This window comes from Pinus tabuliformis, chromosome 3_1, assembly GCF_031772625.1.
Source record: "Pinus tabuliformis cultivar Carrire ecotype Pingquan chromosome 3_1, CPIR1, whole genome shotgun sequence".
Lineage (NCBI taxonomy): Eukaryota > Viridiplantae > Streptophyta > Pinopsida > Pinales > Pinaceae > Pinus > Pinus tabuliformis.
Genome location: NC_142301.1, coordinates 573,364,161 through 573,392,067, shown reverse-complemented (window position 1 = coordinate 573,392,067; position 27,907 = coordinate 573,364,161). Strand labels below are relative to the sequence as shown.

The 27,907-nt window shown below is 39.7% G+C and overlaps 1 pseudogene; it reads left to right on the top strand.

Moving 5' to 3' along the window:
• The first annotated feature begins 2,213 nt into the window (after positions 1-2,213).
• LOC149188277 (long chain acyl-CoA synthetase 4 pseudogene) lies at positions 2,214-3,454 on the top strand (annotated as a pseudogene).
• Positions 3,455-27,907: the final 24,453 nt, after the last annotated feature.

Here is a 27,907-nt window from a genome sequence, read left to right as displayed (position 1 = left end):
ACTTCGGATCCCCCTGATAAAGCATTTCACCCGATAAACAGCCTCATACTTTAGGGGGCAACTGTTATAGACATTTTTGTGCCTTACAGCATTGAGCATGAAATGTCCATAATCTAAGGGATCCAAAGTCCCTAAACATGTTGTTCCTACCCCTAGAGGAACAAGGCTAACAAACCACAGCAATTCACAGAAGTTCTCCACCAGAAACTGCTCAAAAACAAGTCAATTTAGGATCATTTCAGTGGCTCCACTAGCTGTATGCGCTGAATGTCAAAGCCAACACTGGCTACCTGCGCTGAATGTCAAAGGTAACACTGGCTACCTGCGCTGAGCGAGAGTGGACATGTGGCAAGTTCATTTCTCAAGATGTCAAAACCCAGGAAGCTTCCAAAATGACACTTGCCTCAGGGAATTAGACTATGATGAGTAAGAGGTTCCAAATCTCCAAGTGGAAGCAAGAACCTCCAAGTGGAAGCAAGAACCTCCAAGTGGAATCAAGAACTGACAGAGGGAGAGGACACTAGTCAGATCTCAAGTTGACTCATCCTCTCTCCAAACATCTATATATGGATCTCTCCTCCATGAGATCTGAGGCTGGAATTTTGTTATTGCAAAGAATTGTTGTTGGTTTGAGATTGGAATCATTGGGTGCTTAATGCTTTGAAGGGGGTGAAGATAGGAATTCCATTTGCTGGGAAGGAGATGCTGGATTGGAGCCCTCTGGGTTGTATCTCTTCCTGAACCTTGTTATTCATCAATAAAGCTATCTTGGTTTCTCCTATATACTGATGTATCTTTGATGTATGATTGCATTAGTATGTTTAGTTTACTTCTAATCCTGAACTAGTTATGAATATGAATCCATGTCTTGTGTAGTGTTCTCTTCTTGTGATCTTGTAGAAACCTCTTGAAGCTGGGCGAGCGAGAAGGCAAGTAGCTGGGAACTCTCAAAGAGAAGAGAAACCGGATCGAGGGACAAACGGAAGACACCGGTTAGTCCATCCATCTCTCTTCATTCTTAATTCATAAAGGAAGAATACTAGAATAGCTGTCTCTGTTTGTTGCTAAGGCACTGTCACACCTTAGGTGGATAGGATCGTCCTGCATACGCATTTTTCCCCACAACAAGGTCTTATTATTTTGAGTTATTTTGTTAGAGTCAAGTATTTTTAGTCATTTCAGTTTGCGTTGAGTTAGTTTGAGTCAAATTTTCAGTCAATAAATTGAGTCAAAGTTTGATGTTGTTTGTCAAAATAATGACTCCATAGCCCAATGGACGAAGGCACTGTCTAGCTCTTCCAGAGATCTGCCGTTCTTGGCACCTCCAAGGAGCTACCATCCCCATTGGAGCCAATGTTAGAGTCAGTCTGTTCAGCCCTTCGTTAGCGATCAAAACTCTTTTTGCATTTCATTTTTAGGTGTCTCACTCGATTCATTCAGTTGCATTCTGCTAGGGTGCATGCCATTATCTGACGGAAGGGTCTCTTCACTCGTTTCCCTCATGTTTTGTACCTGCTGGCTCAGGTCTATTCATCAAAGTTCATTAAATCAGTTTTAAGTTATGTACAGTCCTGCTTGGTCTCTTGTCATCAAAGAGTTATTTTAAGGTTTTTAGGTCTTTTAGGGTCTAGGGTTCAGTTGATTTAGTCCTCAAAGTGCCGAATAATGTAAGCAGGCCAGAGGGAGGTTCAACAAGTTTTCAATTCAAAATTTTCATCGTCAATAATGCTCGAGAGTGATTCTTTTTCAAAACTCTGTTTTGAAGAAGAAAGCATTAAAATTGTTTTCTTTTGTAAAAATATGTGATTTTTCAAAGTTTTCAGTCACGGAATGTTCTAGGCACCGCCCTGATCCTTTGCCGAAGTTCCAGCCATGCATTCCCTACAAAAGAACAGACAGTGAGGACATCATCAACCCAAAAATCAAAGCAAACAGTGAAGTGTCAAAGTGAGGAACATATTCTGGTTAATTGTCATTGGAGGTGGCTAGATGCTTGTCCACATCTTGATCCTTTTACTTCTGCAATTGAAGAAGTGGATATGGTGAACAGATAGGCCCAAAATCTGGTGCTCTGGTGATACCGATATTTGAGATGTTTTTGTTGATACTTGCACTGCCATGTATGTGCCATGCAGCTACATTTCTCATAAAAGATGGATCAATTGTTGCAATAATTATTGGTGCCCTACTGCTAGCACTGCTTGTAAAATTCCTTTAGGAGGATGGTTGGGCACAGGGAAATTCATAATGGAAAGGCAGGCAAATATGTATGGCAGACATATGGGGAGGTCTTTGATCAGGTGTTGAATGTAGGAGCTGCTATACGTACATGTGGCGTTGAACCGTTTGGACGTTGTGGAATTTATGAAATAAATTGTCCTGAATGGATTATAGCAATGGAGGCATGTTGTGGCCATAGGATTACCTGTGTCCCTCTCTATGATACACTCAGAGAAAATGTTGTTGAGTTCATCTTAAGGCATGCTGAGATCAACATTGTATTTTTTCAAGACATCAAAATCCAAAATGTATTCGAATCTATACAAAAGGGTCCTGGACATGTAAAGGCTTTAGTCTCTTTTTCAAGTATTACTGATGATCAAGAGGAAGAAGTTGGCAGGTTGGGAATAGTAGCATACTCCTGGAAGATGTTTCTAAAGCTGGGAAAACAGAATCCTACATATCAGCACTTGTGCCTGAGGACATTTCCACAATCATGTATACTAGTGGAACTAGTGGAGAACCAAAGGGTATTATCTTGACTCATGAGGCACTTACACAGACTATGGCTAGAACTGAACTTGTCTTTGAAAACGTTAAAGAAAGATGACAACTGAGGATGTTTATTTTTCTTTCTTTCCACTAGCTCATATCTTTGACTGTGTCATTGAAGAATTATTTTTCCATCAGGGTGCCTCAGTGGGGTATTGGCAAGGGGATACTAAATTACTTGGAGATGATTTAATGGAGATGATTATTTGCAGGCATGCCTAGAGTTTTTGATCGCACTTTTGCAGGAGGCATGAAAGGGCTCAAGGAGAGTAGTACGATCATGAGATTAATTTTTAACTCTCTATATAACTATAAGCTTTCATGGATGAAACTAGGCTTCAGGCAATGTCAAGCATCACCATTGGCAGATGGAATTTTATTTAGTAAGATTAAAGCAAGCTGAGGAGGTTAGGTACGACTTATATTGTCCAGAGAAACTCCCCTAAGTAGTTCTATGGAGTAATTTTTAAGAGTAACTACTTGTTGTCAAGTTTTACAAGGATATGGATTGACAGAAACTTGTGGATGGAGTTTTGTTGCATTACCAGATGATTTATCAATGTTAGGTACAGTTGGTCCTGTATCTCCAATAGTTGAAGTGCGCCTTGAGTCAGTCCCAGAAATGGGTTACGATGCTTTGGCAGATACCTCTCAGGGAGAGCTATGTTTTAGGGCTTTATAGACAGTGTGTGCGGCACGTTGGGACTCCGTCGTGGCGCACTGGAGGAGCGCGGTGCAGTGGGTGCCTCCCAACAGTGTTAGTTTACATGGGCGCAGCACACATGACGCGCGCGGCGCACACAGCGAAGACGCCAAAAAATTGCCGAAAACCTCCTCCATCACCCAAATTGCCAATAATGCGCACGAATTTGCCAGACAAAACTTTCCACATGAAACATGAAGTTAGTAGGGACAGTGGAATCTGCAGTCCAACAAAGAACATGCATAAAGGCTCTTTGAATTTTCTTCTGGGGTCATAGACTCATATTACGTGCAGCAGAAGGATCAGACTTGAGCCATAATGGGTCTGAATTTTTACAAAACATTGAAGTGGATGATGCAGTTATTCAGCTTAAACAAGGAGAGAATTACAGGTCGTTAGATGGTGAAATCATTATATCCGATGATAACTATCAATCCTACCAGTTCTTGCCATCTGATCACTATAGTGTTTATCTGAAGGACATAGCAGAGATTCATGTTTTTTCCGATTCCTGACCTAAGGTCTGATAATGATGCTTTATTTCATTTGTCTATGGAAATGGAGAAGGTTGTCCTTTCATCACAAGTTCATGGAGTGTTGGGCCAAACTCTGCATCGAAATTCCTATAGAAAAAAATGGAATGATATCTTGGTAGCTCAACAGGTTGATAGGCTGAATGGAGAAGGGTATTTGGATGGAGAAATTGCTAATTATACTTCATCTGAGCTTTTTTCTTCAAATTTCTATTTCTTAGGGTTTGATGCCAAAGGTATCATCCAGCTATTCTCATAAACATTTGCCTAACTGGGATATGCCGGCGCACCAGGCTTCAAAGACATGTTTCCTCCTCAGCCACGTCGTTATCTCCATATTGGGCATGCAAAGGCTAGTCTTTTAAACCAATACTTTCCTTAGAGGTATAAAGGGCACTTAATCATGCGCTTTGATGACACGAATCCTGCTAAAGAGAGTAATGATCGGGATACACTGGGTATTAAAGGAGAAATATCCACATATACTGCAATTAATGGAGAGGGCTGAGAAACTAATATCTAAAGGAAAGTCCTATGTAGATGACACACCCCGAGAGCAGATGCCGAAAGATAGGAAATGGATATTTTTTTTTTGTCTTCAGTTGCGACTCCAAGGGATTTACAGCTACAGTTTCCGCCTCTTTATTGGTCATCAACAAATTTGAGTAAAAAATGTAACGTTGTTCCTGTTCAGAACAGATGGTTGGCTCTTCATCTTCAGTTTGTTAAGGATGATTAAACAACCCCTTATTTTTTGGTCGATCTGTTTCCACAAATTGGGTCTATTTATTGTATTGAAAATCATTTGTAGAGGGTTGGAATTTCTAGGAAAGGTGGGATAGAAACTCAGCCCTGCACTGTACAACTTTGCCAGGAGATTAATAAAAATGATACAACTCTGATTCATGAGATCCCTGTGGTGTGAGTTTTAGCAATGTGTTTTTCTCTGTTTCATATGTATCCTGTTATGTTTAAAGTTCATTCATAATCATTTCTAGTTGAATGATTTTTTAGTGAGAAAGGTGGAATCCATTTTATTGCCCTGCCTTGGAAAAGCGTTCATCCTCTATGTGTTTTCTTCTGTTTGAAAAGGATTCATCAGTTATTCCCTTTTCAACATATCATCAGTCTTTCCACTCCATATTACTCCAATATGATTGCTAAACCTCCTGCCTATCTTGCCTCACGAAATATTCTGTGTCTTTAACTTAATTTCCCAGCTCATGTGGTCCTTTGGTCGAAAATTCAGTCATTCAATGAATTACCTCTGTCATATTTATTTACTAGCCTAATATTAGTATTCATTTTGAGTCACCTCAGACCCTATCGTTTATTTTTACTGAGAGTGACCCGGAGTAACCGGGAGAGAGCCCTCTCTTGTTCTGGTAGGGCTAACTAGCAGACTGAGCGTGGTTTGTGGTTACCCTGAATTTTTCCTTCCTTCAGCCTAAAGGTGGATTTAGGCTCTAACACCCTGGATCCCAAAACTGGGACTACCAGCTTTATTTTTCATTATATTCCTTTCAATCTTATAATACATATTTACACATGCTGAAGCATCCAATACCATGGACCGAAAAACCATCACGTCCAAAACCATGTACTGAAAACCATCGCGTCCAAAAAACATGTGTGAAAATCATGCACAAAACCATAGGTGGGTCCACCCAACCTAACATAAGTTCCAAAACCAAAATTTTCTGGGGCGCTGCCGTAGACCCCATAAAGTGGGGTTACCTGCACCCCTCAAACCCCCAGTTAACAACGTGGGCTAGTTGTGGAAATAATATAACACAACCCAACATTCTCCCATTTGTTGTTTTATTTCCATAGTGGGCCACATCAGAGATTAGTCATTTATCCAGCCATGCAACAGCCATTGTTTGTCTACACCAAGAGATCTTCTCAGAGCTCACAGATTTTGTCAATGCATCTGCAATATTCTTCAAAGTGTCTACCTTTACCAACAACACCTTTTTGTCTTCTATCATATCCCTCACAAAGTGATACTGAACATAAATGTGCTTTGTCATTGAATGATATGCAGGGTTCTTTGCCAAGAAAATTTCACTTTGGCTGTCACAATCTATCCTTATAGCTTCCTATACTAACCCCATACTTGAACACAATGTTTGCAACCAAACTACTTCCTTGCTTGCATGAGTGGCTGCCATGTATTCTGCCTCTGTAGTTGGTAGTGCCACTGCAGATTGTTTCTTTGTCATCCAACTCGCTACACCTCCAAATAGGTTAAAAATATACCCACTTGTAGATCTTCTCTTATCCAAATCTGCAGCCCAGTCTGCATCAACGAAGCTATGAATATCCAACAGTATGTCCAATCTTGGTCTTCCTTGGTAGCACAAACCATAATCACTAGTGCCACGCAAATACCTGAAAACTCGCTTCACTGTTGTCCAATGCTCCTTCCCTAGTTTTGACATAAAGGTGCTCAATACTCCCATTGCATGTGCAATGTCTGGTCTAGTACAAACCATTGCATACATCAGGCTACTGACTGCACTTGCATATGGAACATGGGACATGTCCTCTTCCTCTTCTTGTGTCTTGGGACACTGTTCAACAAATAACCTCGCACCTATAGGAATAGGAAACTTCACCGGTTTACTATCCTGCATATTAAACCTTTGCAATATTGTCTCAACATACTTCCTCTAGTTTAACCAGAGCTTCCTGTTTGTACAATCTCTTTTAATTTCCATGCCCAAAATATAGTTTGCAGCACCAAGATATTTCATGTCGAATTTGGAGGACAATTGGGTCTTCAAATCCTGAATAATTTCTTTGTCATTTCCAACTAGCAGCATATCATCCACATACAATACCAAATAAATAACACGGTCACCAATTAATTTAAAATACACACAGTGATCTACTTTGCTTCTGGTGAAGCCAAGTCCCTATATAAATGTATCAAATTTCTGATACCACATCCTTGGTGACTGTTTTAACCAATACAGACACTTCTTTAACTTGCATACCAGTTATTTCTTACCCTTCACCGCAAAGCCTTCAGGTTGCTTCATGTATATTTCCTCTTCTAGATCCCCATGAAGAAATGTTGTCTTCACATCCATCTGTTCTACTTCAAAATCAAAAGTAGCAATAATAGATAAAAGTAATCTAAAGAAGTTACCTTAGCAACAGGAGAAAAAAATATCACCAAAATCAATTCCCGACACCTACGAATAACCTTTTGCTACCAACCGAGCTTTGTATTTCTCCACCTTTCCTTCTACATTTGTCTTCTTCTTGAACACCCATTTGATGCCAATGGGTTTCCTTCCAGCCGGGAACTCCACTAGATCCCAAGCCTCATTTTTGTTCAAAGATGTCATTTCATCAACCATGGCCTCTTTCCAAAGTTTTCCATTCTTTGAATCTAGTGCTTCCTTTACAATTTTGGGATCATCATCAGTAATAGATAAAGAAAAATTTAAACAGAAAGTAGAAGGACTATACCTTTCTGGCTACCTTCTTTCTCAAACTGATCTTCCCACACCCAGATTTTGTGGCTCTTCATCTTTTGATTCCTCCTTTGCTGTAGAGCATTATTCTTCCTCCTTTAGCTCAAACTCTATCTTCTTAGGTTCCTTTGGTTGAACTTCATGTTTAATAACATCTTTCAGCTCTCTGAACACCACATCTTAGCTGTACACAGCCTTCCTTGTTACTAGGTTCCAAATCTTGTAACCCTTTAAACCATCCTTATACCCAATAAATATGCACCTTTCATATTTACTATCCAACTTGGTTCGTTTCTCCTTTAGAACATGTACATATGCATCACATCCAAATACCCTCAGATGTGAAGGAGAGGGCTTCTTACTAGTCCATACCTCTTGTGTAGTCTTATCCTCTAACGTTGATGAAGGTGACCTATTGACCAGCTAACATGTAGTATCCACCACCTCTACCCATAATTCCTATCCTAACCCAACACCACTGAGCATGCTTCTTGCCCTTTCCATCAACGTCTTATTCATTCTTTCTGCAACTCCATTTTGTTGAGGTGTATATGGAGTAGTCTTCTGTTGTGCTATACCACACTTCTTACAGAATTCTTCAAATTTCTTATTGCAAAACTCTCAACCATTATCTATCCTCAGCACCTTTATCTTCTTCTCTATCTGGTTTTCCACTAGAGCCTTAAATTCTTTAAACCTGTCAAAGACTTCATATTTTTTCTTAAGGAAATATATCCATGTATTCCTTGAGAAATCATCTATAAATGATACATAGTACACAGACTTACCCAATGATGGAACCTTCACAAAGAAATATATCCATGTATTCCTTGAGAAATCATCTATAAATGATACATAGTACACAGACTTGCCCAGTGATGGAACCTTCACAGGTCCAAACACATCACTGTGCACAAGCTCTAATATGTGTTTCACCTCTTACCACCAGAGGGGAAACTCACCCGATTCTGCTTCCCATATACACAATTTTCATAGAAATCAAAATCCACAAAGCCATTACTCATACCTTCTACCATACCTTTACAATGAAGTATTCAAAGGCCTTTCTCTCAAATGTTTCGAAGCCTTTGATGCCACAACATGGTCTTCTCTCCAGATATCACTAGATTTTCTGCTCCACTTTCAGGAACCATAGAACTATTTCACCCATCAACAACAATGCTACCTTGCAGCTTGTACAGAGTTCCAATCTGAACTCCCCACATCAATACTAGTGCTCCCTGAATCATCTTACAGTTATCCTCCTCAAACACTATTTTTACACTTGCATCATCCAGCTTGCTTACAAAAACCAGATTTCTAGCCAATGCAGGAATATGTAGAACACCCAGAAGTGTTATAACCCTTCCACCTTGCAACTTCAACTTTACTTTTCCATGACCAGTGATTCTATCTTTCTTATCATCCCCTAAGAAGACATCACCACCATCATATTTCTCATACTCGCAAAACCACTCTCTATGGGGAGTGAAGTGAAAGGATGCACCTGAGTCAATCAACCATGCCTCATGATCTACATGTGTACTTGAAGAAGCCAAGTACACATCCCCACCTTCATCTAAGGTGGTTTTCACCTCTGCAAAAGGAGCATCATCAGATCCCTTTCCTTTGTCAGGAGCTTTAGATTTACAGTCCCTTATGTAGTGCCCTTCCTTTATGCATTTCGAGCACACCACCTTTACAGCTTTTTCTAGAGATTTAGATCTCCCTCTAGATTTATATCTCCCACTCGATGAATTATTTTTTTTCTATTCTAGGACCGTCCTTGTACAGACAAGGCATCACCATTCTGGCTGTCCATATTTTTCCGCCTCATCTCCTTCGTTAGCAAGGATGAGACTATTTCATCAAAATGCAAGGCAGTTGCATTGCTACCTATTGCAATAACCAAACTATCCCACGAATCTCGTAGAGAACACAACAAACTGATGCACTTATCTTCATCTGAAATTTTAATATCAATAGATGCTAACTGACTCACCACAGTATTAAATGCATTTAGATGCTCTTTCACCGAGTCTCCATTTTTCATCCTCAGGTTATACATCTTTTTCCGCAGGAACAGTTTATTCACCAGAGACTTAGATTGGTACAAAGTCCCTAACTTATCCCATAAAGCCTTCACCGTAGCTTCACCTGATACATTCAACAATATTGAATATGAGACATACAATCATATTGTGCTCTTTGATTTCCAATCCAACTTCTTCCATTTTTCATCGGACACTCCCATTGGTTTAGTACCCGGATCTACTACAATCCACTGATCTTTATCCACCAACAGATCCTCCATCTTGAGTTTCAACAACTCAAAACTCTGACCATTAAATTTCTTGATCTCTATCTTTCCACTGCTTGCCATGTTCTTTCACCACCAGAATCAATCTCACAAATCTCCCACTGAACAGGGTCTACCATAGGCCCGAGAAAAACCCCTCAGCAACAAAGGCATCCCTTGAAGCCAAAACTTCTCTGATACCAAATGTAGGTTTTAACCCCATACAGAAATTACCTGCATACAAATTCTTAAACACAGAAAATAAAAAATGTGAGAGCATAACACATAAAACACATATACATAGAGATTTTCCCTCAGATCCCAAAATTGGGACTACCAGCTTGATGTTTCATTTTATTCCTTTCAATGTTATAATACATATTTATACATGCTGAAGCATCCAACACCATGGACCAAAAAACCATCACGTCCAAAACCATGGACTAAAAACCATCGCGTCCAAAAAAGTTGTGCAAAAATCATGCAAAAAACCATAGGTGGGTCTGGCCAACCTGACATAGGTTCCAAACCCAAAATTTTCTAGGGAGCTGCCCCAGACCCCATAAAGTGGGGTTACCTGCACCCCTCAAACCCCTAGTTAACTACATGGGCTAGTCGTGGAAAGAATATAACACAACCCAACACGAGTTTTGTTCATTCCATGAAGAACATCACCCCGAGAACTTCTGTTTGGACTAGAAGCGAGTCGTAAACTCAATATACAATTATACACTCAATGCAGAGAGTAGTATGTAGAAGCAGCCAAATGATAGAGACTATGAGGAAGGTATTGCACCTATTGAAGCATCAAGTTTTGGTCATGCATTGAATGTATACCAATCCTCGCAAGAAACACTAAAGACAAACACCGAAAGGCACCCCCAAGACAAAATGACCATTACAATCTTAGGAGTAAAGGTGCTCCCCCTACATGGGGAAATGTAAGAGAAGATTAGAGTGTTAATAAGGAAGACTAATCCATGGCCGCCCCAAAGAAGAAAACACAAAAAAACTCGGAGATGGCATCAACAGGAAAGAGTACTTCCATGAGTAGCAAACTGAAAAAAACTCCACCAGACAACATGAACATCTATTCTACCCTAGACACCTCGGTATGTCTACCACCTCTGGACTACAGAATTGTTGATGACATGAAGAAATCTCGAGTGAAAATTAGTTTGTTCAAGTTGGCTAAGATCTAGAGTCAGCGAGATATATTATTGCATGCATTGGGCCAAACAGCAACAGACAACGCAGGCTCTAACAACAGGGGAGCAAGCACACCTCCTGGATCACTTTCCGTTGTGCTCAATACACTCCAGATGGAAGAAGCACACTCAAATTGTCCCTAACTCCTGCTATCTCTTGAAATTTTCAACTGCAATGTTCACAACTATCTGGTTGATTCCGACATGACAACCAACATCATGCCACTCTCCATTACTAAGAAGATCAATGCACGGTGGAGTGAGACATCCACGAGAATCATCCAAATTGATTGAACATCAATACCAGCCATTGGTGAACTGCGAGAAATGATCATCCAACTATCTCATGACAGTCGAGTCCACCAATGCATCAACATAGTTGTTGTGAACATACCACAAGCATATGGCCTGCTACTCAACAGAGACTAGTCCACCAAGCTAGATGGATATTTTGCTACAGACTAGTTTCACATGTGGCTTCCATACGAGGGAAAATGAAACCAAATCTGTGTGTTATCCGAGAGGTACATGAAACACAATGTCACTCCCCTTAATGATGAGAATGAATCGCTGGCCTTCGAAGAACTCATGTTTGGAAACTGCCTCCTGGAAAAGACATTGGAGTGTTATCCTGCATGGCCAACTCCAACCTCATTAGGTAAGCAATTAGGACTCCTCCCTTGCCTAACTGGTGGTAATGAAACTTGTACAGTTTATTTTTCTGATAGTATCAGTAGTAGCAACAATGGTAGTAACAACAGTACCAGTACGTAAAACGATCCATGTATGGATGAGATGTGGGCTATGAGCCTTGACAATTCAGGAACACATGATGGACCAAGGACTAAGTGTATCTCTGTTATCTAAAACAATGGAAAATGCATGATTTCGAGCTTTTTGAAGTTCAAAGGCACAAACAATGATGCTGAGTATAAAGCACTCATGCCGAACACACAAAGGACCAACACTAGGAACGAAGAAGGAAACCAGGGAACCGACCACGATTCGAAGATGGCACATCCTGGTACAATATACACACTACAACAGTGAAAAGTCATTGACCGCTTGATCGAACAGTACTAGGATGAGTTTACATGAGTAGATGATTACCTGAGTACACACTACATGTGAGCAATCCAACATGAGATTCTAGGCAAGGGAGGAGGCAAGCCATTGTGGCAAAGAACAGGTATCACATACATTTTGTTTACTCGAAAATATTGAATAACATTTTAAATGCTTGGATTTACTTGCAAATTTTGTCATCATACTTGGTTTTCTAATTTAAATCCTACATATAAGAAATATGGGAAAATCACTTATGCATTGATTTCAGAAAAGCCTTCCCAAAATAAAAACAACTACCCCATGCCATCATCTGAGCACATGTTGCACACAGTATCTGAAACAGTGGTGATGTCATCACTTGAAGGTCTTCTAAAATGCCACCAGGTCCCAGTAGTGGAACTAGGTGGATTTGTACTGGTCTACGAGAGGCTCAGCCCATGCATGCATGATTTTTAATCACTACGTAGGGGGACTAACAACCCTCCTGCCAATGGCCAAGATCTCAAACATTATTTCAGTAGGCCAAGTCGCACCTGTGCCATGTACATAGTCTTCTTACTTGTAGTTTCATTTGGTTTGTTTTTCTTATTATCTTTCCTTTTTCTTTGATTGATTTTGCTTACTATTTTTATTCACGTTCATTTTATTTGTTGGATATATTACTATTTTATTTTCTAGAAATAAGTGCTGCCAACTACTACGTCCTCAATTTTGAATAAAATATGTGGCTGCAATTTGAGGAACTCATAACACTGTAGCACTTGGCCATTCTTGTGGCCGCCTTCTTTATGCTTGGTTCTAACTTCTAGCCGATGAAGTCCTGGTGGAAAATACAAACCGTCTGCAAGGGAAGTTCTGGTCCAACCATGAACCTGTGTCCACACATAGAAGCCTCATGCATGCACTTAGCATTTTTCTTTGTGTGTTCAAGCTCATCAAACTAGTAGAAACGAAGAAGTGGAAAATCTAACGAGAAAACCTAATTCAGAGGTCTTACATGCATCTCTAAAGGAACAAACTCTTTTGCTCTCAATAAGTTGGGATCCCTCTTCTTCCCCAAAAATAAATAAGTGCCTATGCACAATCCTCTTGAAAATACAAAGGCAAAAGAAGAGAAAGGCTTCCTGCACAGAGAGGTGAAGCACGCAACTCCATCAGGGTACTGACCAGGCTCGCTGGTAGTGGAGAAATATGTGTGTTCCTACGTGACTCCATCAGGCCATTGTCTAGGTTTGATCGCAATTTAGCAACACTGGAGATGAAAACTTATACTCTAAACTATTCAACTGGCAAACTAAACTACCCTTCCTGGATTCAAAACACTAAGATCTAAGCTGAAATTTTGATTGTTTTTTACTGAGTTAGAAAAGGATGAACCATGTATGTCCATGGGGTAGGTGGGAAGTTGAAGTAACTCGCACAACGATCAAATACTCCCTGAAAGAGAAAAGCCTTGTGCTAGTAATGAACCGAAACAGAGAATTTGGACTTCTACCAGTGTGTCGCTAAGTGTTGTAGTGGCTACAACAACCTTCCAAAATTTTTGCCTGCACCAATTTAGGAGCCTCCCTTTAAGTGTTTCACTTGATGACTGCATGCAGTCAGGTTCACTCTGTGAGCTCGTTTGAGTTTTTATAACCACCTTGCTTTTTCATTGCATTCACCTCTATGCATACTAATGTCTAAGTCATGCTTGCGACCATGTTGTGGTTATGCTCAAAGTCTTTGCTTCGTATGTTCTTTTTGTATTCTCTATGAAAGCATCTGTCGCACTCAAACACGGAGTCACATTCACTGTTGCGCAAGCGTCGTCTCAATCAATGAACTATTAGTCATGAGTTTCACACTTGTCGCTTACACCATCGATCAGCCTTGTTGAACATGTGTGTCTGGATGGTCTGGTCATTTTGTTGTCAAGTCATGCGAGTGTGTGCTTGTATGATCACCTATGCATCTTTCGATTATTTACACACTTAGCCATTTCTCTTGAAGGTTCTAATGACCTGACTTCCCTCTAAGAGACGAACCATCAGCCTGCCATCGAATCCATTGATTGTCAACCAGAACAATAAAGAGGCACCAAGCTATTATTTTCAAGTTGTGTTTCTGCTGAGCAATCCAATAAACTCTCATGCTAGTCACCCAGACATTCGAACCCAAAAATCACCTCAGGACTAACTTCCCTAAAAAATTGCACAGAGGCCACTGACCTCAACCACTCAACTAAATGAGGAAATTACGCAGACAGGTCAGACAAACACCAAATGCCCATCCCTATCTCCCTCAGACAATTGTGCAGTTTTCCAAGTTAGTCATCCCAATGGTCAACCAATTTTTCATCTTAGAAATTGATCAGTGTTCATGAGTAGGCCTTCCACTGCTCATTAGTAAGCTCGACTCAAAAATTGTGCAGATATGATCAGCAAATCGGCCTCCCAGCCTCAGTGTAGTTTTCCTTGCCAGTAGCCCTTAGCAGCAGATTGCGAGTTCCCTCTAGAAATTTCATAGTTTTTGCTACTAGTCTACCGGGTAGCCAACTGGATATTGCATAGTGTTGGCTTCCAGTGACCCCAGTAGCCAACTAGCCATTCCCTCTTAGAATTACACAGTTTTGGCTGCCAGTCTCCTAGGCAGTTCCCTAGAAAAATTGGGCAATCCTTGTCTGTTGAACCTTCATGTAGCCTGGCCTGTTCCTCTGGAAAATTGCACAAATTTGGTTTTCCAACCTCACTGACCAATCATTTTGAAAAATGCATAGAGCATGCCTACCTTGCCTTCCAGCAGCCCGGACTGTTCCTCCCAAAATTTGAGCAAGTTTACCTCCCAGTCAGGCTAGACCTTGCAAATAGTCACTATCGACTCAGATTTTTTGTCTCCATCTCTCAATGACTCTTGAACAATTTTCATCATCATTTTCTCGGAGCCATCATCCCACATCATAGCCATGTTGCATCTCTTAGTCACCTGAATTCGAATGATCATGTGTCATGGTAGACTAGGTGGTTTTGGATTTGATGTCATCTCATCATGAGTGACTGTAGGTATAGGTACACCAATGAACATGGAAAGATGATGAATGTGATGAACTAAGAGAGCGCATGTAGAGTGATGGGTTTTGATTACCATTAAATTTCCCTTTTTGAGGTTTGTTACACAAAATATTGTCACCGTGACTATTTGCAGTCAGTATGTGTCTATCATCACTTATATTGTCCTCCTAAGCAAGTCTCATACCTCAGCTCTTCATGTCAAGCTTTGAAAATGAGATAAAGACATTAAAATCAACAAATATCTGGTTCTGCACTTCCTCTCACTGTTTCCTGCGATCCCGCACCCCCTGTTCATGTTACCTGCGGACCTGCCCACTCTGTCTCTAAAGGAGTGGGTGCGGACCCCTATGAAAGTCAAAAAGGAGCAAGTTTATTCTAAAAAACTCACTTTGGGTTAATTCTAGATGATTCTAGAAGGAATTTTGACGTGGATTGTTCGCTCCTAGGTGGTTCATGCATCCCAAAAGAGAAGGAGCTAATCCCTTGATGAGAGGAGCTATCCCTTTGAAGGGGGGCTTTATCCCTTTGAAGGAGGACCTAGTAACTTCCCTCCATTGCACTATAAATTAAGGCATTGGGATGGTTGCTAGGGAGGTTAGAAGTTGAACATTTTTTAGGGTAAATGCTGGTGGAATTGAGACTTCCTAGTTAAGCTTGAGAGGAGAGATCACATACCTTTGGCTTCATTGGGAAGAGAGTGAAACTTGTCAAAGTAGAGGAGACTTCTTGTTGGACCCTGGGAGGAGCTTGTACAACATCAAGGCACATGTTGTAAAGTTCTTCTTTGATTTGAATTAATATAATCAGATTCTTTTTTCTCAACAAATTATCTTATGTCATTTGTTTCATGAATTCCTTGATCATCATGATAAGTATGCTTTATGATATTGGCTTTTCAGGTGCTATTTAATTTGTTTGCTTGTTTGTGTTTTTAGATTTGCTACAAGAGAGCTCATTTGGATCAAAGGAGCGAGGCTTCCACAAACTTGCATTGGACCCAAGGTAGGCCTAAAACACTTGTTTGCCTTTGTTTATAAATTGCATACTTAGAGAAAGATGGTTTTTGATTGGCTTGCTTGTCACTAGATTTCATTAGATACTAGGGAGGTTGGTATTTTCCTCAAAATCGACTCATTCCGTGTGACAAGGTTAGTATTCACCCATAAAATATTTGACCATCTCTTTCATGACATTAATCTTCTTCTAAAAATGCCTTTCAAGATTCTCTAGTTTGCCACAATAAAAATAGGTGTTCCTATTATTCATTTCTTTTGATTTAAACAAATTAACATCATATTTCTTCTTCTAATTTTCATGACTCTTCCCTGCTCAAACACTTGATAAATTGGGTTGCCAATTTTACCTAGTTCTCTATATCTTTTTCTACCTTTTCCTTTGCTAAGGATACATTATTACTTATCATGGAAATTTCCCACCTAAAGAATATTTTCTTGTTCTCTAGTCAATATTGTACAAAAATAATCAAATGTGTAGTTCTTACCATATTCCTATGTTGATGTACTATTAGGATGTATTTAGATATATCGCAATCAAACCTTTCAATTAACCATATTTCTTTATAGGATTATTTCCACATTTGTTGAGATTCAACTACAATGCACCTAACATGAGATAAAAATCATCTATATTGTCAAATGGTAGAGGGTTAAGGGATGCCAAATATTTCCCAACTTTCATAACTTGAATTTCACTAGCTTTGTCGATCAACTTCTTAAACTTATTATAAACCTCACAAGAATATTTAATTTCAATACTATCAATTCTCAGTTATTCAAAGATGTAGGTAATCATGGAATCTATAGTGTCATCTTTTTTTCTAATGAGAATGTTTTTTATTTATCATCTTTCAATTTTGGTACTAAAGTCTCAGTACCATAATGATTCTAACTTTAACCAGGTCTCCATATCATGTGCCTAGAAGCCATGGTTATGTTTGAAAAGATCAATACATCTCAATTTAGTGACAGTATAACCATATGTTTTAGCACATGTTAATCAAACAGAGATTCAAATGCCTCCAATAGTTTTTGCAATGACATTATTAACAACAAATGTGGATAAATAAGATAAAAGTATCATGCTAAAGTGGAATTTTGAAGACTAAATTTCCATTTGTGTGTGTTTGTGTGTGTGTGTTTATTGTGATTAATCTCTATCTCAATGATTAAACTATCAATTGATATCATATTTATGTGTTGTATAATGCCAAATGTATCTCACTAAAATTTCTTGGAGACGGCTAGTTGTACATGAATTGTAGATATGTGATGCATCCACAACGTTGGAAATGGGAGAATCACCTATCGCACTAACAGTAAAGGGTGGGAGAACATTGAGCTAGAATAATTTAAATAACAATATGCTCTCCATGGAACTACATTTGTAAATGTTAAATGTAATGTTTCACTAATTTAAGGGGGCATTACTAAGATGTGCATCATTAACTTCGTGAATGATTTGATCTGTAGTTTTTTAAGTTAATTTAATATAACTTATAAAATATTCATAATAAAAAATATCAAACACAAACACACATACAGGTATTTTTTTAACTATTTTGTGTTTTGGTGTTGTTCACAACTTAAACTTATGATTCCAAAACATCTATGTTGAATTTTGAACATTTTTTACTAGAAAATATGTCCAAAAACCTTCAGAAACATAGAATAGTTAGACTATAACCTTCTATTTTATCGAAAACTCATCACATACAATGTACAATGAAACCACAATAAACTATTCGCATCACTTAGCTTCTGCATAATCGTTTTAGGTACAATGCTAGCATGCTTTCACTCATTTTGTGCATCTTGATAAAGCATGATGGTTGATATCACCTCTAAATATTATTGGTGGCAATTGAACATGATATTTTTTTTCCTTTGTACTTATTAAATCACTAAGAATTTTTTCATTTTGATGAATTGAAAGGTTCCAAATTCATATCGAATTCATGAGTGTACATGTTAAAATTAATCTCTCTTATAAACTAGTTTAGTTAGGTTGTTAGTTCATAATTTGAGTCTTTTTTAGAAAGATATTTTTAGATACTATTGGTTAGGATATTTTTAGAAAAAACTTGCAATTCCTAAATATCTTTAGAGGTGATTAAGTTTAGGTGATTAATGACAAGAAAGGCTTACAATGCCCTAAAAATTTCCAGCATTCCGTGGTTGCATTTTTATAAATATTTCGATAGTATTAGAGTTTGCATAAGCACATTTTGAAGAGTGGAGAGCACATTTTGAAAAGAAAGATCTGAGAATTTGAATGTGAGTTGCGATTGATTCATGAATAGGATGTCATTACCATCGTCGTTAGAGAAATAAGGTTTCCGTTTGCGGACAGAGTCATGAGAAAATCTGTCATAGCCCTTTTTTGGGTGTGTGACCGCATCGTTGTGCCAACAAGTTATAAAACTGTTAAGGGATTGTGAACAACCATATTAGCTATTTGTAGAGTCGTAATCTTAGCACCAATAGAGAGGTATTATAAACCTCCTTTGTAGCCACTATCATTTTTTATCATTTGTAAAAAACGGTTGGTTTTAAGGTGTTTTATTTACTAGTAAGTGGGGGAAATTAAGTATTGAATTATAAAAAAAATGTGTTTTTAATGATATTAAATATATTAAATATTTTTCGCATTACAAAATATTTTTGAAGCTTTCTATAAGTAATATGGCACAATTTTTTATTAGCAAGAACTATGAGTTTTAGTGCATGAGAATGAAGAGCTTCTTGCAGATGTATGAATGTTAGGAAGAAATTGAAAATGATTCACAAAGACAAATCAAGCAAATTTGTAAGGCGTGTCTAATAACTAGAAAAATAAAGTTTAATAAATCAAAAAAAAATGAGAACAAGGCCAAATTTTATATCCATGATTTAGTAGATGACGTAATTATTCCTAAGAGATTGGAAACTTCCAACAAAAAGAAATTCTGGGATATCCTAGCATTGACATATTAGGGTAATAAGAAAGTGAGGACTATGAATCTTCAAACCCTTAGGAGAAAGTTTGAAATATTAAAGATGAAGAACATAGAGAATATTGACCAACTCATGACTAGAGTGATAAGAGTTATGAAGAAGCTCAGAACTCATCGAGAGATGATTTAAGACCATAAAATTGTGGAGAAATTTCTTAATATCCTAACTAAGAAGTGCAAGATGGTTTTTTTTTCCATAGTGGAGTCCAAAGTTATATCCAAGCTAATAGTAGAAGAATTAATGGAATCTCAAGAATCAACATGGAAGAGGAGTCCTTAGAACATATGTTCAAGACTCATGAATCCATTAGTAGAGGCAGAGGTCAAAGATGTAGATATAATCATCAATCAAAAGGAATATGTACACCAAATTTATGAGGACAATTAAATCAACCTAGACACTCTCAAAATCATAGGGGGTGAGGTAGAATATGGGCAAACAATTCCAAGGTACCATGTTATTATTGCAAGAAATATGACCATGTTACACTAAAAAATGTCACCATGACTATTTACAGTTAGTATGGCTCAATCAACAGTCATGCTACCCTCTTAGGCAAGTCTTATACCTCTGCTCTCCATGTCAAACTCCAAAAAGAGAGAAAGTCTTGTATAAATGTATTTATCTCTGGGGACGCAGGTTCTCTCAACCTTACCTGCGGGGACGCTCCCAATGTTCACAAAAACTGCGTCTTTGGACGCTCTGTATGTAAAGGGGCAGGTGCGTCCCCCTGTAAAGGTTAGAATGCGCAAGTTTCATCTTTAAAAAGTTACTTGTGGTCATTTCTAGAGCATTCTAGAAGGTTGTTCGACGTGTATTGAGCGCCTCCAGATGGTTCATGCACTCCTATCAAAGAGGAACTTATCCCATCAATAAGGGAGCTATCCCACCCAAAGAGGGGATTATCCCATTGATGGTGGACCTGATTAACCTCCTCTTGAGCACTATAAATACAGGCATTGGGCCAGAAGGAGGAGAGGTTGAAGCTATACATTTTCTAAGGGTAAATGCTGCAGGAATTAGGACTCCCATTTAGAAGCTTGTGAGGAGAGATTGCCATCTTTGCTTGTTCTATTTGGAAGTGGGTGTGCTTTGTCAAAGTAAAGGAGAACTCTTGATGGACCCTGGGAAGGACTTGCACAACACCAAGGCTCAGGTTTTATTTGTTCCTTTTGTTACCTATTAATGCAAATGAGTCCATTCTTCTCAATAACTTGTTATTTATGAGTTATTTCATGTACTCCTTGGTCTATGTGTTAAATATGTTTTATTTTATGAGATTATCAAGTGCTATTTAATCGTTTGATTGTTAGTGGATGAAGGTTTCAAAGTGAAGGAGGAGCTCATCCGGATCAGAGGAGCTGGACTGCTACAACAGCGTTGGATTACAGGTAGGATCTAAACACTTGATTTCCCGTATAGTAAATGCATGTTTAGAGAAGGATTGCTCTTGTTTGTCTTGTTTGTCACTAGAGAGTCTTAGGCTCCTAGGGAGGTTGGTTGTGTCCGCACAATCGACTCTTTCCGCCTGACAAATTGGCGACTCCACTAGGGATTCCATTAATGTGAAAGTATTTTCCTTTGTATGAACTTTGCTCTGAGAAAATTGGTTTATTTTTCTGGTTTTTGGCTCTGTGACTTTGTTTTTGGGTGGCTTAGCTTAGAGTTAGATTCCTTTTAGTTTTTCTTGATTTTTTCAGTAGGACGCACCCTCTGAGTGTTGCACAGTGCGTCCCTGGACACACTGTTGCTGTGTGCACAGAGCGGGCCCGCACCTGTTCTAACGGGTCGCCTGCGTCCCCTGCTAAAATTTGAGAAAACTCCATTTTTTGCTTTTTTACTCTTATATTTTGTTTTTTCTTAGTTTTTACTGCCCAGATTCATTAGTCCCTTGTCAAAGATCTTCACCTGAACTTGTTTCGATAGCATTGAGTGTTTTAGTGTATTTCATAGAATTTTAAGCCCTAGGGTTTGATTTTTGAGTAGGTCTTGTAGTGACTTTGGCAGTAGAAGTTGTCAAGCCTTAGATCTCTCTGGTTTTGTCAACATTCTTAGAAGTCGGACCTTTCATAAAGTCTACCTGTGTGAGCAACTTACCATTGAGTTGTCTCTTTGGCAAATTTCGAAGTGCTTGTTGATTAAGTCTTGAATTCCATTTTACAAAAAGAACAAAAAAAAATTGAGTTTTGTTTTGACTAGTCTTTTGATTCTGCATTAGCTGGTCCTTGATTTGATTTTGGTCAAGTAAAACATCCTAGAATCATCTTTGTGAGCTTTTGCCTTGTTAGGTTTGCTTAGAGTAATTTCCTTTTTGATTTGCTTGTGAGTCAAGTTTTCATAGTTTTTATAGCTTTTAAGATTGATTTTCGTTACAATAGATTTATATGCTTTATTAAAAAGAGAAAATACAAAAATATCTCCTTTGAAAAGTTTTGTTTCAAGTAGCTTTGAAAAGATTTGAAAGAAAAAGAGTTTTTCGTGCACATAAAGAGTGGTCATGTTTGTATGCTTGAAAAGATAAAGAGAATTGTTTCTTTGATTGTCTTTATTAAGAAAGTTGTTTCCTTTAAAATTTGCATTCTCTCAACTCTCTTAGTTAAGAATTTCATTGAAAAAGGAAAAGTAGCGTAAATCATCTTAGGTGCATCTTTGTAGTGGTTTGAGTCGAGTCTACACACCATTGATTTCACTTCCGCTACCTTTTGTCTTTAAGAAAAAACCATAAAATTAACGCTTAAAGTAAAATCGACGTAGTAACTTTTATTTACTAGGGCTCTGAAACACCAATTTAGATCAGGCTAGTGTCTTGGAATAGGTGAGTACTTAACTCTCCAAGACAACAAAACCAAACAAGTAGCTTATCTTGTGATATATTAAATCCAATTGTCTCATTTGTACTCTGGGAAAGCTCCTCTTAAAGGAGAAGCACGAGCTCGTGTCCGAACCAGTGAGGGGATCAATCCCCCCTCGTTGGGAACGACGCCAGACACGCACGTATTACAAACGGTAAACCTCAGATTAACCATTGTCGAGGAGCCAGGGGTCACTTGTCGGTAAACCTTGGATTATTGTCAAGGAGCCGGCAAGGGGATTGAGCTTGATACTCTGCCCTTGCGTGCTGTCGGAGTTTAGACTGTTCCCCCAGGTGCATTTGTTGCGGTTGGTAACCTTAGTGACCATTATCTTTAGGATTCTACCGAGGTGACGGTGGAGGGAAGATCCCACTGTACCTGGAGCAGACGTCGGCTAGACTCACTTGGATTTTCTGGGGGGTTCACTTCACTCGAGACGGTTAAAGTGGAGGAACTTGGTCCAGTCTATTCATTAAGCAGGTTGCCGGGGTAACTGTTCCACCCGCCACTTCTGTACTGAATCCGGCGAGGTTGGATTTCATCACCAACTAGCGCTTTCGGTCTGGAAGGCTACTGTTTGTGCTTGGTTTGACGCCCTAGATTCTTTAGGCGTGTGATTCAAATTTGTTTGGTTCTTTAGAGACTTTAGGTGGTTTGATTTGAAATTTTACTTTGTTTTCGTGTGTAGTAGTTAAAAGTTTTTAGCTGTGGCGGAATTACCGAGACAGTCCCGTAGACTTCGGGGCAAGTCTCCTGAGATTGTTACCGGAATAGATTTGTTAAGAAAACTCCGTAAATCGCGGGGTGAATCTCCTGAAGACATTCCGGAAGGGTTGAAGGTCCTTGTAACTCCTCCTAGTGGCAGTAGAGTAGGTTCACCTGAAGAAGGAGAATCTTCCTTGGTAGTCCATCCAGATTACCAAAGTTTAGAGACAGGTTATAATCCCGAAGCTGTTTCAGTTTCTGAGCTTGTTGGTAGTTTTTCGTCTGCTAGTGATACAGGCGAAGAACCTGAAATATCTGAACCTGTTACTCCAACTTCTAGTGTTCCAGATTCACCGAGAATAGAAAGAATTATCACCGAAAATCTTCCTACTGGTTTGATTGCTATAGAATAACTTGCTCCAGAGGAGGATATAGGTGTCTCTAACCTTGAAGGTCAACTTACTATTGATCTAAGGGAGCGTGAATCCATCTTTTACAGTCCTCCTAGAAGTACTTCTTGGTACCTTGCGTTAACCAATTTTTTAGACAACTCAGGGGTAGGTTTTTCTACACCTCTTACTCCTTTTCCACCTGGAGGTATTTATACTCCTGTAAATATGTCTGGTCAGTCGTCCGTGTTTACTCAAAGTCCTGAATCTTTCTTGCACGGCGGTCCTTTTGTTCCCACTGGGTATCAATCACTTTCTGGTACCTTTGCGGGGGCATCTCCTCAACCCGTTGATCATGGGTTATTAGCTGGAAACAGTGGTAATATACCATTGGGTGTAGGAGACATTTACATGATGTCAGGTTCAGTTCCCGTTTCCCAACCTCAAGGTGGCCAATTACCGCCTGGGGGGAAACCGCAGTTAACGCCTGGGGGGCAACCTCAAGGTACACAAATTGTGTCTGGGGGGCAACCCCAAAGTCAGTATGTACCTATGGTGCAATACGTGCCTCAAGGTCAACCCCAGCCTCAATATGTACCCTAGGGTCAACCTCAGTATCAATATCAACCTCAAGGATGGCAACCTCAAGGGTATCAACCCCAAGGTTATCAACCTCAAGGGTACCAACCTCAAGGTCAAGGTCAACCCCAGTATCAGTATTTACCTCAAGGTTATCAACCTCAAGGTCAATACTCGAGTAAAGGTTATCAACCGCCTCAAGGTCAGTCATATGTTCCAAGTATGGGAACTGCACCTTACAATTATCAATCCTACCCTCAATCTGGTTATGGATCTCAGTATCCTCACCCTGTTACGGGTCAATACCCTGGAATGTTAGTGTGGGATCCATCACAGGGTCAACAGGTGTTGCAGCCAAGTATACAGATGGTTCCTCAAGCTAGACAACCCGTAGTTTCTGGTCCACCCCAGCAACCGCAACCTGTCCAGTCAAATGTTCAAACTTCTGTAACTTCGGTAGTTACTCAGCCGCCAATTGCACCTAGTACTCCATCTCAAACGGCTGCCGCAACTACCGCCACATCTACCATACTTACTTCTGGAGTATCGACGGTTCCAGTTTCTACTGTCCCTGTTACCACCCCTTAGACATCTTTACCGTTGTCTGGATCTACGATTCAAACCATGCTCCAGATGCCTGTAGGTCAGCCTGGTATAAGTACGGTTGTTACTACTCAACCTCAATTTGTTCAACCTCCGTACCAGGGACAGTACCAACATGGGAAAGCTGTCCAACAACCGGTTTACCAGTATCAACCGTATCCTGGGTACACTTATCAACAACCTCAACAACCCCAGTACGGTCCGGTTAATCCTGGTTTTCCAGGAGGATATAATATCCCAAATACGACTCCTGTTCCTAGTTATCCTGGATATCCTCCTCCTGGGGTTGGTATTGTGACCCAGAGTTTTAGAGATCCTAACCGGCAGTTACCATTTATCGCAACTTTGGATTTACCAGACTTGACGCGCCTAACGAATGATCCAATTCAATATCTTCAGTTCTGGCCGCCAATGCCAAATAAGTTGCCCAGTGATATACCCAAGTTCGAAGGTAACTCTGGAGAGGATCCGTCCAATCACGTGATGACTTACCACCTCTAGTGTGCTTCAAATTCTATCTCGGATGATTCGATCCGCTTAGGTCTTTTCCAGCGTACACTCATTGGTCTCGCGGCCAAGTGGTACATTGAGTTACCACGGGCCTCTTTTTACAATTTTAGCCAGTTAGCTACCTCGTTCTTAACTCACTTTCAGTTGCCGGTCAGATACGATAACGGCACAGAGTTATTAACTTCACTAAAACAATCGACGTCCACGTATATTTCTGATCACATTCGTGAGTGGAGACGTCGAAGAAGACTAGTGAAAGTTTTTATCCAGGACCAAATCTTAGCTGAATGGTTTGTCAAATCATTATTACCGAAGATTACGGAAGATGTAGCGAAGGCCGGAGTAGTTACTGAGGAGCAAGTCATTGCTCAGGCACAATACCTTGACTTAGTTTACACTCAGTCGGGTACGTTACACGAGAAGATTCCGGATCTTCCAAAGTCGAATCAAATCGCTGCTGCTCCTTCGGGATCTCATGCAGCTGATGGTATGATTGGTATCGTGAATACAAAGAGCAAGAAGAAGTCTTCCAAGGCTTCAGCTACTCCAATTATCACTTTTCCTGATTCTCCTACAGGAGAGTCTTCTCCTAAAATTACCGCTGATATTCACGCTGTAGAGTCATCTACGGCCAAATCAAAAAACGATGGAAAGAAGAAAGGAAAGAAGAAGGCTAAAGCAGACAAGGCTCCGAAGGAGAAAACTGAAAAGTCGGAAACCAATGACGAAAAGCACAAACCTCGATATCCTTGTCTTATTTGTGAAGAGGATCATTTTACGAGAGATTGCCCTCATCGGGCCGAGGTTGTGAAAATAGTCAAAGGTTCTCCCACTCCTGCTGTGTTAAAAAATCCATTTCCGGAGCAGGAGAATAAGATGATAGGTTCTTCTTCGAATGCCAGTGAAGAACCCATTTTGATGATGTCTCATGTGAGGATTGCGACTCGATCGCAAGATTATGGTAGTAAGGCTCCTGTTGATGGGAAGGAAGCAGAATCTTCTCATTCTAACCCATCAACCTCAGCTCCTGGTTCCTGTTAACACCCAGGTTGTTCCCTATGACTCCCAAGGGAATACGGCCGGGGTAACCACTAACCAATCTTTGGATCACTGTTTCTAGCCAAACTGTGATCAGAGAGGGCTCTCTCTTTATGATTTGTAACTGTTTGTGATAGGATTTTAGGCTAGCTATTATGCACTGGTTTTTGTTTATGTTTGGTTGATGAAATTCCTTTTAGGTTCTAGTGAAGTAGTTTTCTGAGAGATTGAGCACCATTGGGCGATGGAGTCTGTAGCTATATGTGTTTGAAAACTTTGAGATGAAAGATGGGACTTACAGGGCCACTTGAGTGTTCAATAGAACAGATTTTTGATTTAAAGACTGGAAACAGGTAACACAAGCAGTGAAAGCATTTAAGAATTTTCACTAGTTATCTATATGTTCCCAACAGACAGCTTTAAGAAGAGAAAACAGAGGTCTTAGGGGCAAAAGTTGAATCCCTGAGAATGACTGTTACAATAAAAACACAGTTTTGAATTGCAGCATTTAAGAATTACAATTCTGTCACTGCATATGAGGAAAACATATATAATAGCTCAGTTTGAGTCCAGGGTAAACATGGTTAAATCCTGGTACTATCCTTTCACCTTGCTATCAAGTGTAAAACATTAGAACAACTAAGAGAACAAAAGACTCAAAAAACACATGACAAAGAGATTTGAGAATACTTGCTGTTTTATGCAACACCCTGGAATCCTGTAACATTCATCTTTCACCACAATACATCAAAGAACACCAAGCCTTGGAAATTCCACTCTTCCTTTGTATTAATTCTCTGAAAATGTTACAACGAGCTAGAGCTCTTCAAAAGAAAAAAATAACAATCAACCAACCCCTTTCACTGCTGTGAAGGGTGAATATATACTTGCGGTCATTTACAAAATATCTGAGTCCTGAGTTATCTCAGATTTTACTTTCTTACCAACTATTTAAGATATTATGGGCACAATTTAATGCAGCATTGATTACAGAGTATAGGCATTTTAATGCTCTGTCAGAAGATATTTTAGCCTTTGGAGACAGCTAAGTCGGCTGCGATTTTCTGAGTAAATGCTGGAAAATCTGTCTTTAATGCTTTGTACGCTGTGTCTTGGACTTGTCACCTGTGATTGTGACTGTTGCTTGTGTTGAGCTCAATGGTCCTGCTGAGTTGGCTCAGCCTCTGCCTCTTTCCTGTAGATATTTTTCCTCAAAACTGTGCCTGCGCATGATGCTTATTTGCCTGTAGAAACAGCGCTACTGATTCTGGCCTGACAGAACTGTTTGTGTCAAATTTCTCCAGGCATCCTGAGTGGGCAGTTGGTGTGCTAGGATTGCACCCAAAGTTTCATCTGCTTCTGTAAATTTGAAGAAGTTAGGTGGTGTGTCAAACAGATGATCCACTTCATTCATTAGGAAAAACAGGTTTTCCACTCTGTCATACATACTCTGCCCTGTGGCTGGCCCTGGCTCTGCTGAAGTGCTGGGTGGTTGTGCAATTTCTGCCACTGCATGGGCATCAATCCTCTTGTTGTAATTGTCCAGGGTGAGCAGTCTTCCTACACTGCTTAAGATGCTGGGGAGGCCTCTGTTCTGCAGAGTCACGAATTTTTCCAGGAATCTATTGATCTCAGTTTGCATATCCTGGGTCCTTCTCTCCAATGTTCCGACCAAGTTTCTCAATGTAATGACTCTCTTTGCTACAGCAATTGCTTCTGTCCTGTTAGTGATACCCATGACAGCTAATTGAGAGCTGGTCTTATAATTCAGAGTGTTGATTATCCTTGTAGCAGTTTCTGGCATGTGTCCAAGGCTTGCCCTGGCTCTCTGAATTTCTCTGTTTGCTTTGGTGATGAGCACCATTTGTTCATCCATGGTCTCAATATATTGCCACTGTTTGGCAATGGACCTGCCAATATTGCTCCACAACACTGCTTTCATATCAGCTGTCACCCTTTCTAATGCAAGTTCCTTCTCTAATTCAGCAATCCTCTTTTTAAGAGCTTTCACCTCTCTGTCCTTGGTTGCCTCATTCTGTTTGCTCCTGTCAAACCTTTCATTTACCTTAGTCAAGGTTTTCTTAAGCTCATCCAGCT